The sequence below is a fragment of the Notechis scutatus genome, chromosome 1 (genome assembly GCF_049901735.1).
Source record: "Notechis scutatus isolate UNSWTSFEM ecotype Mainland chromosome 1, rNotScu1.2, whole genome shotgun sequence".
NCBI classification, from domain to species: Eukaryota; Metazoa; Chordata; class Lepidosauria; order Squamata; family Elapidae; genus Notechis; species Notechis scutatus.
This window is the reverse complement of record NC_142009.1, coordinates 186,406,325-186,422,523: the sequence shown is the minus strand read 5'-3', so window position 1 is coordinate 186,422,523 and position 16,199 is coordinate 186,406,325. Positions and strand designations below refer to the sequence as shown.

At 39.1% G+C, this 16,199-nt stretch overlaps 1 protein-coding gene across 11 annotated transcripts in view; it reads left to right on the top strand.

Annotated features, from left to right (window-relative positions):
- The first annotated feature begins 1,196 nt into the window (after nt 1-1,196).
- OSBPL6 (oxysterol binding protein like 6) overlaps nt 1,197-16,199 on the top strand; it is a 101,471-nt gene continuing 86,468 nt past the window's right edge. For 7 of the 11 annotated variants that reach the window (XR_015746599.1, XM_087950454.1, XM_087950500.1 and 4 more), the window contains exon 1: nt 1,243-1,452. The gene's annotated coding sequence lies outside the window, so the exon portion shown is untranslated. Of the gene's footprint in view, nt 1,453-16,199 lie in introns of all 11 variants that reach the window. The other 4 variants (XM_087950492.1, XM_087950495.1, XM_087950479.1 and 1 more) reach the window with 4 other exon arrangements.

The following is a 16,199-nucleotide window of genomic DNA, read 5'->3' as shown; positions in this document are numbered from 1 at the left end:
TGTTGAACTGGAATCTAGGAGATCTAGGTTCAAGTTTACAGAAGCTCACAATACTCCTTCAGGCTGGTTGGTTTCTTCAGCCCAGCTTACAAGAGAGTTTAAAGTTTTCAGTTGCCTTCCTATGACCTCCTAGTTGGGGTCTATGACAATTCGACAAGGCCAACTCGCCATGACCAAGTCACCACGGCTAACTCATCATAGCCAACTTGCCATGGCCAACTCACTGCAGGACAACATGCCATGGCCATCTTGACACAGGACAACTCGCTGTGGGATAAGAGTTACACTCATATCAAAGAAATGATGGAATAGAATCATTAAAGAAAAGATGTAAAAGGAGGAATAGAATGAAATGTAAATGTCAAAAATTAAAATATTTTTTATTTATTTTAAATAATTAAATAGAATTGTTAAATTGTCCCGCAACAAGTTGTCCCACTGCGAGCTGACCCTGACGAATTGTCCTGCAGTGAGTTGGCTGTGGCAAGTTGTTCCATTCTTTCCTAGTTGTGTGTCTGTGTCTCTTTGAAAAATCCTCATATCACCTATTACATTTCACATTTTTTTCTATTAGAACCCAAAGTATTAAACCGCTCGTTATAATTCTTTGATCCTCATCTTCAGGGAAACTGTTTTGAAGGGCAGCGTAAATAAATATTTAAAACGAATAATAGTGTTACTCGCTCGGTTTTACTTCACGTGTACACTCATCTATCTGTCTTTCTGCTGCTCTGCAACACAGGCTCTATATACACCTCTATTACCCAACTCAACGTAGGTACGAGTAGCTGGTCAGATGCGTACATGCAAAGCCAGCGGGATTATTATTTCTATGATGGGTTTAAGTCGAGAAACGAAAACCTGGCTCATTTCTCCTAAGGACGGCATACTGCTTTGTAAAGAACCGGTATTCCGGTATCCTTTTAAAGAGAGCTGGTAAGCTCGGCGTCCTTTCCTGGCATTTCTGAGCACACCCACGCGCGTTGCCATCCCTTTAGCCACAGAGCCGCTGAAAAGGAGGAGGGGAAAGGGCCTCGCTCGCTTGCTCTCCCTCGGCTCTGGGGGGAGGATGACTTAGCATTGAATCCGACTCAGGCAGGCAGGCTGGCTCTACGCTTCCAGGTCTTGGCACAGGCCGGCCGGCCTTCACCGAGCAAGACGGGTGGGCGGGAGCGCCCGCGAGGCGTTGAGGGAGGGCGAGACTGCACAGCCACGGAAGGGAGGGGGGAAGAAGAAGGGGAAAGGGCCCAGGAAAGCTGCCTTGAGGAGACGGCACACGCGCCGCCGCCTTTTCGCGGGACTCGAGTCTGCTTCGCGAAAAGAAAGCGGGCGACGACGACGACGACGACGACGCCTTTCCTTCGGAGCAGCCCGCCGCCACTTTCCTCCCTCCACACCTCCCGCGTCCGCATTTTCCTACTGCGGCGCGCCCCGAGCTCAGTTAAAACTCAGGTGGGTTCTCTCTCCCCTGCCGCCGCTCTCTTTCCAGGGGCTTTGCGCGGGGGGTACCGGGCAAGGTGGGTGGGTGGCGAGATTCCTCTCCCTTGGTTTATCTAACCCTGCTCAGGGGAAGGGAAGGTTAGGATTGAAACGACCAAGGGGGATGTTGCCACGGTTCGCCCCACGTCCAGTCCCCCCCGCCAGAGGGGCTGCCGGCTGCAGCAGCTGGAGAGAGGACGCCTGGATGCGGATAACGGAAGCGTCGTATCGCCGCAAAGCAGCACCGAGCCGGGTCTGGAGGCCGTTTGCAGACTTTGTGACAATGGCCGTGTGCGGACGAGGAGGGGAAACAGAACTGCACGCAGGCCGGACAGCCAGACAACTGCGGGGCTCCGGTTCCCGTTGGGGTAGGCGGGGGTACAAGCTGTTAAGGTTAGCTCCTGCCCCCCCCCTCCAGGTCCACACCCATCAGCCCGACCTAGGGAAGAGGCAGGAGGGTCTGCAATTCTTGGGCGCACGCTGTTGACTGCGGGGGAAGGGTGGTTTTGTGCGGGCACGCGGGTCTGGGAGCCCACGGGAAAGTGCGGGTTTGTAGTTCTCTTCCCATACAGTACTTGCATGCTCGTGGGTGCCAATAGAAATAACGCTGCATTTTAAAACATAGCCTACTTTTAAAAACAACAACAACAGGATAATATGTGCCCTTAATTCTCTCATGCTTCAAATGGATAAATAATATGAGGGCAAAGAGGTTCCCCCCCCCCCCTCGGTTTTGCAGGCAGTGCTCCGTCCCCTGCATAGCAGGAGCTGCTCTGCATTAACGATGTCATCAGAGAAGCCGGGCCTGCCTGGGAAGGGTACTTTTCCTTGCATAATGGGGTGGGGGGTGGGGGCGGAAGCTGCATGCTTCAAGGGCTGTGCTATGATAAACCTATAAATGAAGCTTAAAAACTTGGAACTGACATCAGGGCATGCTGTTATATAACTCAGTGGTGCTGAAATGAAATGGCATGAAAGGGCTTGTAAAGATCAGTTTGTGTTATCAGGAAAAAAAACCAAGAGGTTTTCCCTTTACCTACTATATCATTTTGAAATATGTGGCAAATGAAATGTTCCTGTGTGTTGGAGAATAGGAATCCCCAGTTTTGATACCCGCAGACATATTAAAGTAACTTCTTAGTCTCTCTCTTAAATTTCAATTAATGAGAGAAATTTATTTTACTTTTAATTTGCTTAAAGTTGTACAAAACATTAATATTTCACATGTTTTAAAATGTTTTACCAGTGCTACTGGTAATATGCTGTGGGGTAATGTTAAATATTTCTACCAGGTTATAGCAATATGGTAACGTAACAAGAATATTTGTGTTGTATTTTTCATAGTAAAACACATTTCCAAGGTCATACAACAGCCTGCAGTGTAGCTTTCATTTAGCAATTTGTCATCTGTAAGATAAGGTGCCTGACCCACCTTGGAAGATTATATTTACAGTGGTTCTTGAATGGAGTCTGGAAAAATTGAAATACTTTATAACTTACTTGCCACATATTTTTAAAAATATTGGCAGTAAGTTTAAGGTGCTAAAAACTGCTAAATTGACTATTAAAAACTACAGTAGCAGAACTCTAGTGAAAATCTAGCAGGTAATTACAAGACTGATAAAGGCTGTTATTCTCTAAGTGGTTAGCAACAGGATGCCACTAGCTAAAAGATAAAGCAGTTCTTAGAAGCATGTATCTGTTCGGCTTGGTTTGAAATAGTTGTGTAACATATGTATATAGGTTATATATTTGCTTATATTTCCAAAATACGTTAATGTTGTTTCACTAAGTGATAATATCCTTGACTTTCAGAAACTGAATTGGAACAGGGAGGGAGCAGATTAAAATGAAGTTGCCAATTAATTTTATTTCAGGATAAATTGACGCAAGTAAGAAATTTAAATGTACATTGTGGTTCTCTGCGGGGGGAGAACAACCAAACTATGTGCTGTGGAGGAGAATGGGAATGAAAACACTGCTACCACAGTTTCTCTGTATCCATTCATCTATAACATTTTTAGGTGGTTGTAGCATGACTCCCTTCCATAATAGAGCAAATGCTCCAATCTACCTTAGGAGTTTAGAAGAAAGATGCACAATGTATGATGCTGCCCACAGAGTTTTTGATGCTGTCATTGCAGGGAAGCGAAAATGTTGCTGCTTAATTGCATTTTAATCGTCTTTGTGATGGAATGACTTTTTAAAAGCTATACATATATTTGTTTGATTAAAATGTTTTTCTTCTCAGCATTATTTCCAATGTTAGCTATTAATATTTGTTCACATGTATAATTATAATTATTAATACGTGTTTAAATTATATGGTGTGAGAATTATAATTTAAAATAAGTAGACTAGATCTTTTCTAAACCATATGTAAGTATATTAACCCACTTTCAGAATGTATGCAGAAGTTAAAATTTAATTTTGTATGAATGCTTTTAGAATGTTACTAGAATGAGAACATGATTAAAATACATTAAAAACATAACTCATTAAAAAATTAAAACAAAAACAAAAATACCAAACTGAAGCTAAAATCAGTTGAAGTTGTTGGAACAACATTTTATATTGTTGTTTTCATTTGAGAGATACATGTGTAATTTCTTATACATGAACTGAAATCTATCTATCTATCTATCTATCTATCTATCTATCTATCTATCTATCTATCTATCTATCTATCTATCTGAGTTGTATGTGAGTTAATGGAAAGGCCAAAATGTCACCTATTTATTTATATTTATATATTTATTTTATTAGATTTGTGTTCTACCTTGCCTTTTAGGAATGCCAGTTTGATACATAATAATGGTTAAAGCTATTGGGGGGCTGCAAGCTTTAGGTACAAAGAACACCAATTCTGAAAATCTTGTCAAGAAAATTGCATGGACTCATTCCTGTATTTACCAGGAATCAAGAGTGACTTAACCATTACAATTTCCTTCAGGAGCTGAAGATGCATGCATAGTGCTTCCTCTCCATTTTTCTCTACAACAGTCTTGTAAGGTAGATTGGGCTGAGAGACAGCGAGTAGCCCAAGTCCAGTTTGTGCACAAACTTTTAACATTAATTGTTCTTAAAATGCAACTGCGTTTGATTTCTAGCTTTAATGTTCCACTGATTGCAGTAGCATTTTGGAAACTTTTTTTTGCCCAATATTTTATTATGTTCAGAACTCTGAGACTAACTGAATTTAGATTAGATTATTTCTTTTATCATAAACTAGTTTACTTTGTAGGTTAGAGAACATTTATGATAGCATCATTCTCCTACTTTAATTAATGCAATTTATACATTACTTTTTATGAAACAACACCATATTTTTTTTAGTATTGAGAATGCAGTAAAAACTTGACTGTAAAGTAATTAAGGGTACAGAATAATTAGGAACAAAATAATTAAGTCAGATAAAAGAAAAAGCAACTTTGGAATGGTGAATGGATAATACTAGAGAAAATAGCTCTTCCCTGGTCCCTCTCCATCTTGCTTCCTCTGATTAGAACATTAGGCCTAACGATTTGCGATTCCTATCCCATGTGCCACTGCTTCCTGTACCTGGCTGTGAACCTGTACAATTGTGTAATTCATTGCTTTGCATATTGATTATGGTGGTTTGACATTGAAATGAGACACAGGGAACTGTCTCTGAGAAAATGCCAACCCTGAGAGAACTCAGGTAGCAGTATTTATTGAGAAAAAACACAAGCAAAAATACAGTATGCATATTCAGAAAACAATGACCTCAACAGGAGATTACTTCACCAGCATGAGAACACACAATCTTGGAAAGTCCCAGATGTTACCTTGCTAGGGTGAGATCATACAGCCACGGAAAGTCTCATGGGAAAGTTTGGAAAGTCCCATGAGAAAGCACAACTGTGTATCTTGTACCTTGAACTTTCACCCATTTTCCTATTCCTTCTAAACTGGCAGAATCAAAACAGAATGAGGCACTCTGAGCAAAGATACTCCTACCCCCACCAAGAATGCCCACATCTTCCTAGACTTACTGCTAGTTATACAAAGGCCTTACAGAAAATGATAAAATGATCAATAGGTTATATTACCACATTCCCTCCTTTTTATTTATTCAAAGATAGGGGGTGTTTTAGTGGCATAGTACACAGTTCCCTCATGACCTGATCCCTCACGCCGGAAGACTGAGGTACACATTTGTAATAGATTAGGAATACATTGAATAAAACAACATAATAAGATACATATAGCAATAATAATAACAACCCCTTGCAATAAGGAGCGAAACCATGATCCATCAGGAAGCCAGGACCACAGACTGTCCCAGAATGATGCATTAAACCCATCAGCTCCAGATTGATGCTGAGCAATACGATCTTCCATGTCCTGAACAGTTTTTGTAATGTTTGGCTCATAATTATGTATAAAAACACAACAATGCGAATGAATTAAAGCACAAACTCCTCCTTGAGCAGCTAACATAATATCTAAAGCATATCGATTTTGCAAAGTAACTGTACGAATTTCAGACATTTCTACATTAATCATCTTAATATTCTTTATAGTATCATTAAACATAGCAACAGTAAAATTATTTAAAATATGAATATCTCTATAGTTCATAGCAATTCCCAAAGGCGGGATAAGACCTCGAGAAATTTGTGTCCACAGATTACCTCCCATGGTTAGACCGAATCCAATTCCCGACGATTTAGGATCCGAACCTCAGGAGGTAATGTATCTAACTTATAGATAACCGGAATGACAAACCCCAAAGTACATGTCCCTGACCAATTTGCAGGGATTTGTTGATATGCCCACAGTCCACATAAAAACCAAAACCCTTCCAGCTGTACATAACCTTGTTGACTTGCCGCTTGCATCAGCTGTTTCATGTCTAGATATTGATACTGGCCAAATCGTCAGACTCATTTTTCCCATTTACCCAAGTTATGTTGTTCTCTGAACCATTTGTCCACTTAATAGTGTAATTGCAGACACTATGATTCCCCAAGAATTGTGAGTTTGTAATGTTTTGGAAACATAAATGTGCTGGAGACTGCAGTGCAGTCTTCACCTTGACTGTGAAGTTCATGGCATATGAAATGTTATGCTTTCCGGTCTGCAAGGTAGACCGATTAAATGGAACTCCATGTAGAGTCAGTCCTTCTCCCACTCTCCCAGGAAGGTGCATACACAACCAACAATTGGTGATGTTCAAGTTTTTTGGCAGTTGTGCGCAAATCTTTAATGTAATTATTATCTGTCCACAAATCATCGCCCAAATCTCCGGCACGCTGAACATGCTGTCGCTGCTCTCTCCGCACCCGAGCAGCCCAGGACAGATTAGGCAGAATCAACAGGATCAGGAACCACAGATACGCCATCCTGCTCCTCCGAAACTTCCTTCACAGGTGCCTGCGAATGATCAGGCCGAACACACCGACCAGGAACCCAACGAATTTGACCAAGATGTTCAACTGCTGCATAACCACGTCCCCACGTTATCAGCTCAGCAGGAACCCATGCCGGATCCGGAAGAAACCGCACCAACACCCGAGGTCTCACCGCATCTGTAGAAGGAGAAGAAAAATGCCTGCTGGCCGCGCTCGCAGGGGGGTTACCAGACAAATTTAAAAAATTTAAAGTATATAAAGCTAGATTTAATTGATCTTGAATCGCCGGAAGCCCCAGGAGCTTCCCTCCTTTTTATTTAATTTAGTCAACATGGTCTTGAGCGTGGAATTATGACGTTCTACAATAGCCTGCCCAGTAGAATTGTATGGAATGCCAAATTTATGTTCCACGGACCATTGTTTGCAAAACTGATCAAAACCGGTGCTCCGATAAGCCGCACCATTATCAGTTTTTAAAGTTTTAGGTGTACCAGCAACTGAAAAAGTCTTAATGCAATGATTGATGACATGTTTAACCATCTCACCTCTTTGAGGGGTAGCCATTAAAAATCCTGAATAAGTATCCACAGTCACATGTATATATTTCCAGGGCGCAAATGGCGGATATTGAGTAACATCCATTTGCCAAATCATTGAAGGTTTCAACCCTCTGGGGTTAACTCCCATAGGAATAGCTGTGCCCTGCTTTGAACAAGTTGGACATTGTTGAATTATGGCAGCAGCTTCTGCAGTAGTAAGTTTGAATTGCTGTGCCAATGCTTTAGCGTTTTGATGAAAATAACTATGACTGTCCCATGGCTGGACAGTGAGAACTGAAGTTACAGCACTGTCAGCTTTGGCATTACCTTGTGATAAAATTCCAGGCAAATTACTATGACTACGAATATGAGCAACAAAACACACATTCACACGCTGCTCCAAACATCCTTGTAACAACAAAAGCAATCTTAAAATATCAGGTGATATTCCAGGAGACAAATAAGAACCTGCTACAAAGGGTAACAAATTATACACATACAATGAATCCACTATTAGATTAAAATCCTGATTGTGAAAATTTTGAAAAGCCAAAACTACAGCAGCAAGTTCTGCCTGCTGGGCAGACTTCTGCTCTGAAGTCACTTTTGTATGCCAAATTCCAGATTTATCTTTCCAAACACAAGCACCAAAAACTTTCCCTCCATCAGTAAAAACTGTAGGAGCATCTGATATGCCCAATGGTATCCTTTCTTACATTTTGGGCACACTGATTTAGGACGAACACCCTGTCCCATTGATCTCTTATTCTGCTGACTTTGACCTCCTCCAGGAGCCCGACATTGCGCTTTAAAATGTCCAGGCTTCCCACAATTGAAACAATTCCCCTTTTGAGCATGTCCTGTTTGTAAAGCCAAAGCTAAAGTTTCCATGTTAAAAGACTGACTCCCAACCTTCCTACATGCATTAATCAAATCTGCGATTTCTCTCTCCCCACTTGCTATAAGTGGATTTAAAATCTTTTTGCAATCTGTGTTAGCTTGTTCTACTGCTAACTTAAAAAGCAACTCTTTCTGGGCGAATTGATTATCAATTTGTCTTTCTATAGCCAATTTCAGTCTGCTAATGAAATTTTCATAGGGTTCATTGTTCCCTTGTTTGATGTTAGTAAAGGTCTTCTCACCACCTTCGCCGTCAGGGAGAGACCCTATGGCTTGAAAAATTATTTGTGGGAGAAGAATGAACCCTTCCTCAGGCATACCATCTCTCTGTTGTTCCACTGTTGTAAAATTACCAGCTCCATAAAGCTGATCTGGGGTAACATTTGCTGTTCCCCTCTGGACTGCCAGCTGTCTCCATTTCTGATCTAACACCAAATATTGAGCTGGAGTTAAAATCATATTCAACAGAGCTTTCCAGTCAGCCGGAATCATTTTATTTCCATAACCAACTGCTTCTAACAATGCCTGAGTATATGGCGTTCTAACACCATATTCTTTTGCTGCTTGCTTAACTTCCCTCAAAATTCTGAGCTGTAAAGGCTTCCACTCCCGCCGCGGATTTAATGCAGCATCCATGACAATTTCCACTGGATTAAGTTGAACTTCTACTCCAAACTCCACCAAATCATCTCCTGATAGTTCCCCTCTATTCTTTGCTTCTTGAATAGCTGCAGTAACTGCATCCACCTGAACCCTTAAAGGTAAACTCTTATCCTCTGACAAAGTATTTCTAGCGCCAGACAGTCCCCCAGATTTATCTGGAGGTGCCGTCGGCGGCAACAAACGATACCGCATGGTAAAGCGGCAAACCTTCTTCAGGGGGTGATAGGAGCGGTTGTTCATAAGTAGCTAATGCATCCATAATCACTCTCCAGGTTAACAAAATTGAAGAAGGGGCACGAGGTTCCTCGTGCAAAAATTTCCCTATCTTTTTCCAGGACTCTACTTTAATACTACCTCCCTCTGGATATGACTTAATATTTTTCCAAACATACTGTAGTAAGTCCTCAATTTCTTTCTTTCCTACAGCACAACCCCTACTGCCAATTCCAAACCCAAAACTATTCCCAATGATCCCTCTCAATTCCCTGATGTGCTCTTTCTGAGCCTTCGAGAGATCTCCCCCATACTCACGAAAAGAATCTATCTTCGTCCAGCGAAGAAGATGAGGGCCCAGTCGGCGTCCGCGACGATGAGTATAGGATGCGGGAAACGTATAGCTTTCCAAGCTATCACGTCGGGGTCACCATTTATGGTGGTTTGACATTGAAATGAGACACAGGGAACTGTCTCTGAGAAAATGCCAACCCTGAGAGAACTCAGGTAGCAGTATTTATTGAGAAAAAACACAAGCAAAAATACAGTATGCATATTCAGAAAACAATGACCTCAACAGGAGATTACTTCACCAGCATGAGAACACACAATCTTGGAAAGTCCCAGATGTTACCTTGCTAGGGTGAGATCATACAGCCACGGAAAGTCTCATGGGAAAGTTTGGAAAGTCCCATGAGAAAGCACAACTGTGTATCTTGTACCTTGAACTTTCACCCATTTTCCTATTCCTTCTAAACTGGCAGAATCAAAACAGAATGAGGCACTCTGAGCAAAGATACTCCTACCCCCACCAAGAATGCCCACATCTTCCTAGACTTACTGCTAGTTATACAAAGGCCTTACAGAAAATGATAAAATGATCAATAGGTTATATTACCACATTGATGATCTCAAATTCATCCCTGGCATTTCTGCATTGAACTAGAAAACTGCCTGCCTAAAACCCTGACATGCCAGTTGTAGTCAGTGTCAAGTAGACTGAGGCAGCAAGCACCTTATGTTCCTATAGCAGAATTATGATCTGTGGCATTGCAGGTATGCGGGATGAGCAATGAGGCTTTGACTCTGTAGACTTCCCAAGTGCTACTTAGCTGAGCAGATAATGGAAAGAATATTTCAGAAGTGAAGCTTATGGATTCCCAAGCTTTAAAGAAACAGATCAAAAGCACACTTTTTCTGTATTTCTGTAATTACTGTAATCTGTTCTATCATTCATGACAAATGGACAACACTTGTGTGTTGTTTGCAAAAAGAGATGGGTGGAGAATTTTGGAGTGGATGGGTTATTCCATTATGGTAACCTACCTACATATTAACAGCAACATAAGCTTTGATGTCGGAAACAGGCCAGACCTCCACAAGTATTTGGGTTTCTTCAAAGTGCAGGAACTGAAAGTGATCCCCAACTCTAGCAGGAAAATGATTCCGTACAGCAGGTTCTGCGGTAATTGTTACAGTTACTTTATGTTTCCTTGCTGAAAGCTTTGTAAATATGAGCTTTAACTCTTCTGTAAATGGAATTTCAGTGTTTCAGACTGGAGAAAACAGAATATATAGCCCCCTTTTCCTTCCCTGATATATTTTCTCTGCCCTATAACATATCAGCACTATCCTAGACTAATGTCTCGTGTTCCAGAACTCCTGTTCCCACTGCAATCTATGTGGCCAGAAGAAAACTAATTTTTTGGAGCACCAAATACTCCATGTGACTTGTGCTAATGCATAAAAGTGCACTATGTTTTAATTTTAGAGGTACATTCCTCTGATAAAAGATTGAGATTAATGCTGAAGGCAGTAAAACTCATGATTGAAAGGGAGCTCCTTTTGTTAAGGCAATTGATCCTGCTTTTAATATGAGAATTGTTTTGATTTACAAATCAACAAGAGGTATTAAGATGTTGGATTCTGCTGTTTAAATAAAAATACATGTGGATTAGAATTTATTGTGAGGGATTGGGCTAGGGACTTTATTTGGAAGTAAGCATGGTACATAATAAAATCTCTATTATACAGTACATTCTCCCAGAGTTGAGGATTAATGTTTAAGAGTTCTTCACAGACCACTTTAGTTTTCACTGTGGTAAATTCAATCTAGTATCCTGTGCAGACTTCATAATTTCATAATATAATGCGATGTATTTTCCTTTCAAATATATTCTATGCAGTGAGAATATCTGAGTTTTCTTGCTTGAGTTTGAATTAAATTCCACAGGTTGCAAAACATATTCACTTGAAAATATGTGTATTTAAGCCATTAAATCTTAAATGCTTGAGTATATCTATCCTACTATTTGTAACAGGTGAAGGAAAATACATATTTTTAAAACACCAGGTCTAGAGGGGGATATTTTTCAGCTTTAACAGTTTGAAAAAGAAGATATCAAAGCTGAACATACATAAAATATTTGAACAATGGAAGAATGGTGGTAAATGATCTATCAGTAAATAATCCTAGAAGAAAGTGAGGATTCTTGAATTAGTTTTGAATAGCATTTATCCTTCTTACGTTTTTCAAAAACAGCAATCTTTTCTAGACAGGTAAAAAAGGATGCTCCCCTATGGCAGAGGGAAGAGGTTATGTTTAGGCTAAAAGGCTTAAATGGATTTTTTGTTCCCTGCTCACGTAACACATTTAACTGCTGGTATCTTAAGTGTTGATAGAAACCTGATCTAAGGAAGCATAATTTATTTTTGATTCTGTGGCACTCTGGCAGCTTAACGTGTTTATGGTCACATAGTAGTGTCATATTTTCAGCTTTATCAGGAATTTTCAAGTGTTTGAAAACTGCCTCTTTCCAAAGACACTTTACCAAGTATTTCTCAATGGGAAATTCAATAATAATGAGAGAAAAAATTACCCTGGAGGACATACTTCCTAAATTATTTATTTTTCTCCATACAGCAGGTCTTTTCCTTTTAGCACAGTGAACCCTTGATTTAATAGACCTTGTTACAATAAGCATTTCATGTGACAAAAATTTCTGCGGTGATTTACATCATTTGTGTAATGATGTCATTTATATAATTTACATAATGATTTCATTATACAAATTATATAACTTGTGATGTGATACTTTGAGATGATACTGGTGAATAATGAACCCAATCTCAATCTGATTAGTCTGTTAAATGAGTTTCACAGTATTTTCACAGTACTGTGTACAGAAATATCAATTCAGATGACAGTGAGGGCTGATAGGAATGGGAGGTATCCAACATGAACAGATTTTGTACAGCAGGATATACTGGAGAAGAAAAAGAAGGTACAAAATTCAGATACAGAGGTACAATTTTCCTGGTGCAAAGATTTCTTTTTGCTCATTATATTTCGAATATTGTGAATGAATCCAAAATTCTAGTTAATGATGATGCATGCTTATAATTATTTATACTTCACAGCTTTAGCTTGTAGGGGCAAATTAAGAGTTTGGAAATATTTCTTATTATTTTTGGAGGTGTGAAACCGGTATATCTGATTTGCTTCTCTTAAGACAGGAATATTAAACTAAGAATAAACCACTTTTGGGGAATGGAATAAATCAGGGTTTCTGATTCCTATGTCACAGGATCATGCTACTAAAAAATGAAAAATGCTAATTTACAGTGGCTCGTTGTTTCTCATTTTTGAATATTTAAAGCTTAACCTCAGGGCTTGATACCCATATTGTATGTACATATGGACCAATTTCTCAGAAGATGAAAAAAGGCCGAATATTAATACCTTGTGAACTTTGGTGAAATCAAAATTGTCCTCTGTATCTACCAGAGGCTGAAAGAAAATCTTAAGAACAAAAAAAGGGTTTTTCTGTAACTCAAGTCCAGCACACAAATGCCTTTCCTATTTACCCTCCTCATCACATGTAAAAATAGTGGCAGGGGAGTGGATCAGGCAGACGTACCTCTTGATACCCTCCCTTCTTCGCTGAAGTTGTTCCTGCCAAATGGACACTTGGTTGATGACAGGGAAGCTTCAGAGATTGCAGGAGTATCGCCCAATACTACCCCCTAATACAATATAATAGGTAAAGTTGGTCAAACTCTTTCTACCGTTATTTGCATAAATTCTTTTGCTAGCTCTTGCTTACATGTCATCTTTTTTTACATTGCATTCTAACATCAGATTTACCAGTGCTCGAGTAAAATATCTTTTCTGAATTTTGGGATGGTTCTTTTAGGTTTTAAGCTACTTTGGCTGAACAGAACCGTACAGAGTCCAGATATATCTTGATAGCTGGCATCCAATACTGCAATTGCATAATTTTAGACTCCAGAATTAATAGTCTTGTAGAGGATGCCTACTTTACCCAACATTTGCATTATTCACCCATTTTAAGTCATGAACATTTAATTTAATGCACTTGGGGATGTGTTTGTTTTGAGTGGAACCCTGGATGTCTGTCTTAAAAGTGTCATTGTTTATTTCAAAGGAAAATGCAGATAAAAAAAGATCAATTCCTTGGTGGGTTACCTGTATCTCTCAAATGTAAGAATAGGGTCATTAAACATGGCAATATTGCTTCCTGTTTGGTCCTTGTTATGCTTAGCCTGAAAAATAATATTTCTATTTCTCTGTAGTAGAAATAGAGTAGGGTTCTCTTAACTCACCTTGATTTCCCTTAGCATGTGACCAAATTGTCAGCAGTATAATGATCACATCTGGTGATCATTCATACATCCAGATGATGGTGTTCAAAATGTAAATCCCCTACCCCATCTTTATGTATTTTTCAATCTGAGTGAGTTAAACATATTGACAGGCTTTTCTTTATGGCCTTTATGGAACGTAGTAGTTAATTACATTCGTCTCCTGGAGGCAAAAAACAATTCTGTGAATAATAGATCAGACATAATTTCTTTGATCCTGCATGGTAGAATGGTACCTTTGCTATTGCATGTTACCACTTGGATGCTGGGAATTAATATTCCAGGTTGATTCTGTCAGAACAGAGAAGTTCATAGGGCTTGATACAAATTTTTTTTGTACCTTTGCTGTGTCCAAATCTGGCCTAGGTTGCAGAAACAGTCACTTCATTTAGCATAGCCACTTCTCTCTCGCCTCTGCCACAGCTGTTTCTTTTTATGCTTAAATAGAAGAAGCCTCTTATCTAAACTCTTAAGAGCAATCCTAGTGCATGTGTATGGGTGTATCTTGTATTTCAATATTCTCCAAGGCAGTATTTTTCAACTTTGGCAATTTTAAGATCTGTGGACTTCAACTCCCAAAATTCTCCAGCTAGCCATGCTCACTAAAGAATTCTGGGATTTGAAGTCCACACATCTTAAACTTATCAAAGTTGAGTGACACTGAGAATATTGAAATACAAGATATACCCGCACACATATTCTGTGATTGCTCTGAAGAGATAAGAGGCTTCTTCCATTTAAGCATAAAAAGGATGATAAACTTAAAAAGAGGATATTCACAGAGAATGATTGTGTGAATGAGATGGACAGTATATAATTTGACAAACAAATACTAAAAGTTGCCAGGGTTAAGTGGATCTGTATTTTGATTGCCAAGGATAATATCATCTTTTTTCACTAAATTGTTTTCTTCTTTCAACAACTCATTTCTGCAACAAAAATGAATTTTTGGGACCAAAATGTCTCTTGTATATTCGTCTGAAACTAGTTCTAACTGCAAGCAATCTAAACACAGCTCATTTGAGGATTTTTAAAAATCCAATTTGAAATATTAAAAAAAAAACTCTGAATAGCTTTACAGAAACTTTGAAATGCAGAATCAGTCTTTAGAAAAAAGAGTCATGTTAGGTTTTCCTCTGTTAAAGACTATTTGGATTCATTGGTGCAAAATTCTACCTTATGCCCTCTTTTAACTCTATTGGCTATTCTAATATTTACATTCATTTTCTGATTTTCAAAGAAAATCTTACTGGTATTTGAAATAAATGATTTGACAGTAAAGTTAATGAAGATATGAATATACAGCTAGCTAAAAGATGTTGGATTTGGCAAGACTTTGTATGCAATTAGAGCAATCAATTTAGACATCACAACTACATTAGAAACCATTTTCCACAGAATTATTCTATTTGTTGCAAATAAGGATTTTGTGCTATGGTGGAAATCTTAAGAGTGGTGCTTGGCATGCTGTAATAATAACCTGTGCTTAAGCATCACAATAGCCAGAATGACCTTCATCAAGCTCAGGATGGAAATCTTGTTTGCCCAGGATCCCAGAGTAAATAGGAATGGTTGCTGGAGCAACATAGTATTCTCAGTGAAGTGTCAAAGGTACAGCCAAAACACTCAGTGGAACATTGCAATTAAAATAGCAAACATCTTCAGAAGTCACACATTTTGTCATCATTTATGTCAGAATTGTTTTACACTGCTTTCGATTTAATTGTTAAAAGTTCTCTGGAGGACTAGCAAATGTAGCAAACAAGAAAGGAAAGAGAAAAATCACTTGAAAATAAGTCTCAGTGAAATTAATAATATCTGACTCTAAGAAACTATCCATTGAGCTTTCTGTTAAAAATATTTAATTACATTTAGTGGGAAAAATCAATGAGTAGAATAGATTGGAACTAAATATAACTTGATACATTTTTGTCCCTTGATTAAAATGCATGCTTGTTTTGATAGAATGTTTTCAGATATTATGCTGTGGTTTAGAGAGCTCAATAAATTGGCCCAGTAGCTTCCCAATATTATACATATGTTCATTTTTGTCTCATATTGTCATCTTGTTTCCCTGACACTCCATTTTTAGTCATACCTCTTTTTTTCATTCTTCCAACAGGCAGTGAGTGACACTTGTAATTTAAAAAAATAATAATGTACAAATGTAATGTGCTGAATTTGGACCTATCGAGAATATGCGCTTGCTCTAATACCCTGTTTCTCCAACAATACGGCCTCCCCCAATAGGAAGTCCCAGCATGTTTTATAGGCATGAAATGAAATTAAGCCCCTCCCCCAAATTAAGGCCTATATTAAAACATTTAAAATGGGGGGAATGATGGGGGGCTTGCCATTAGGA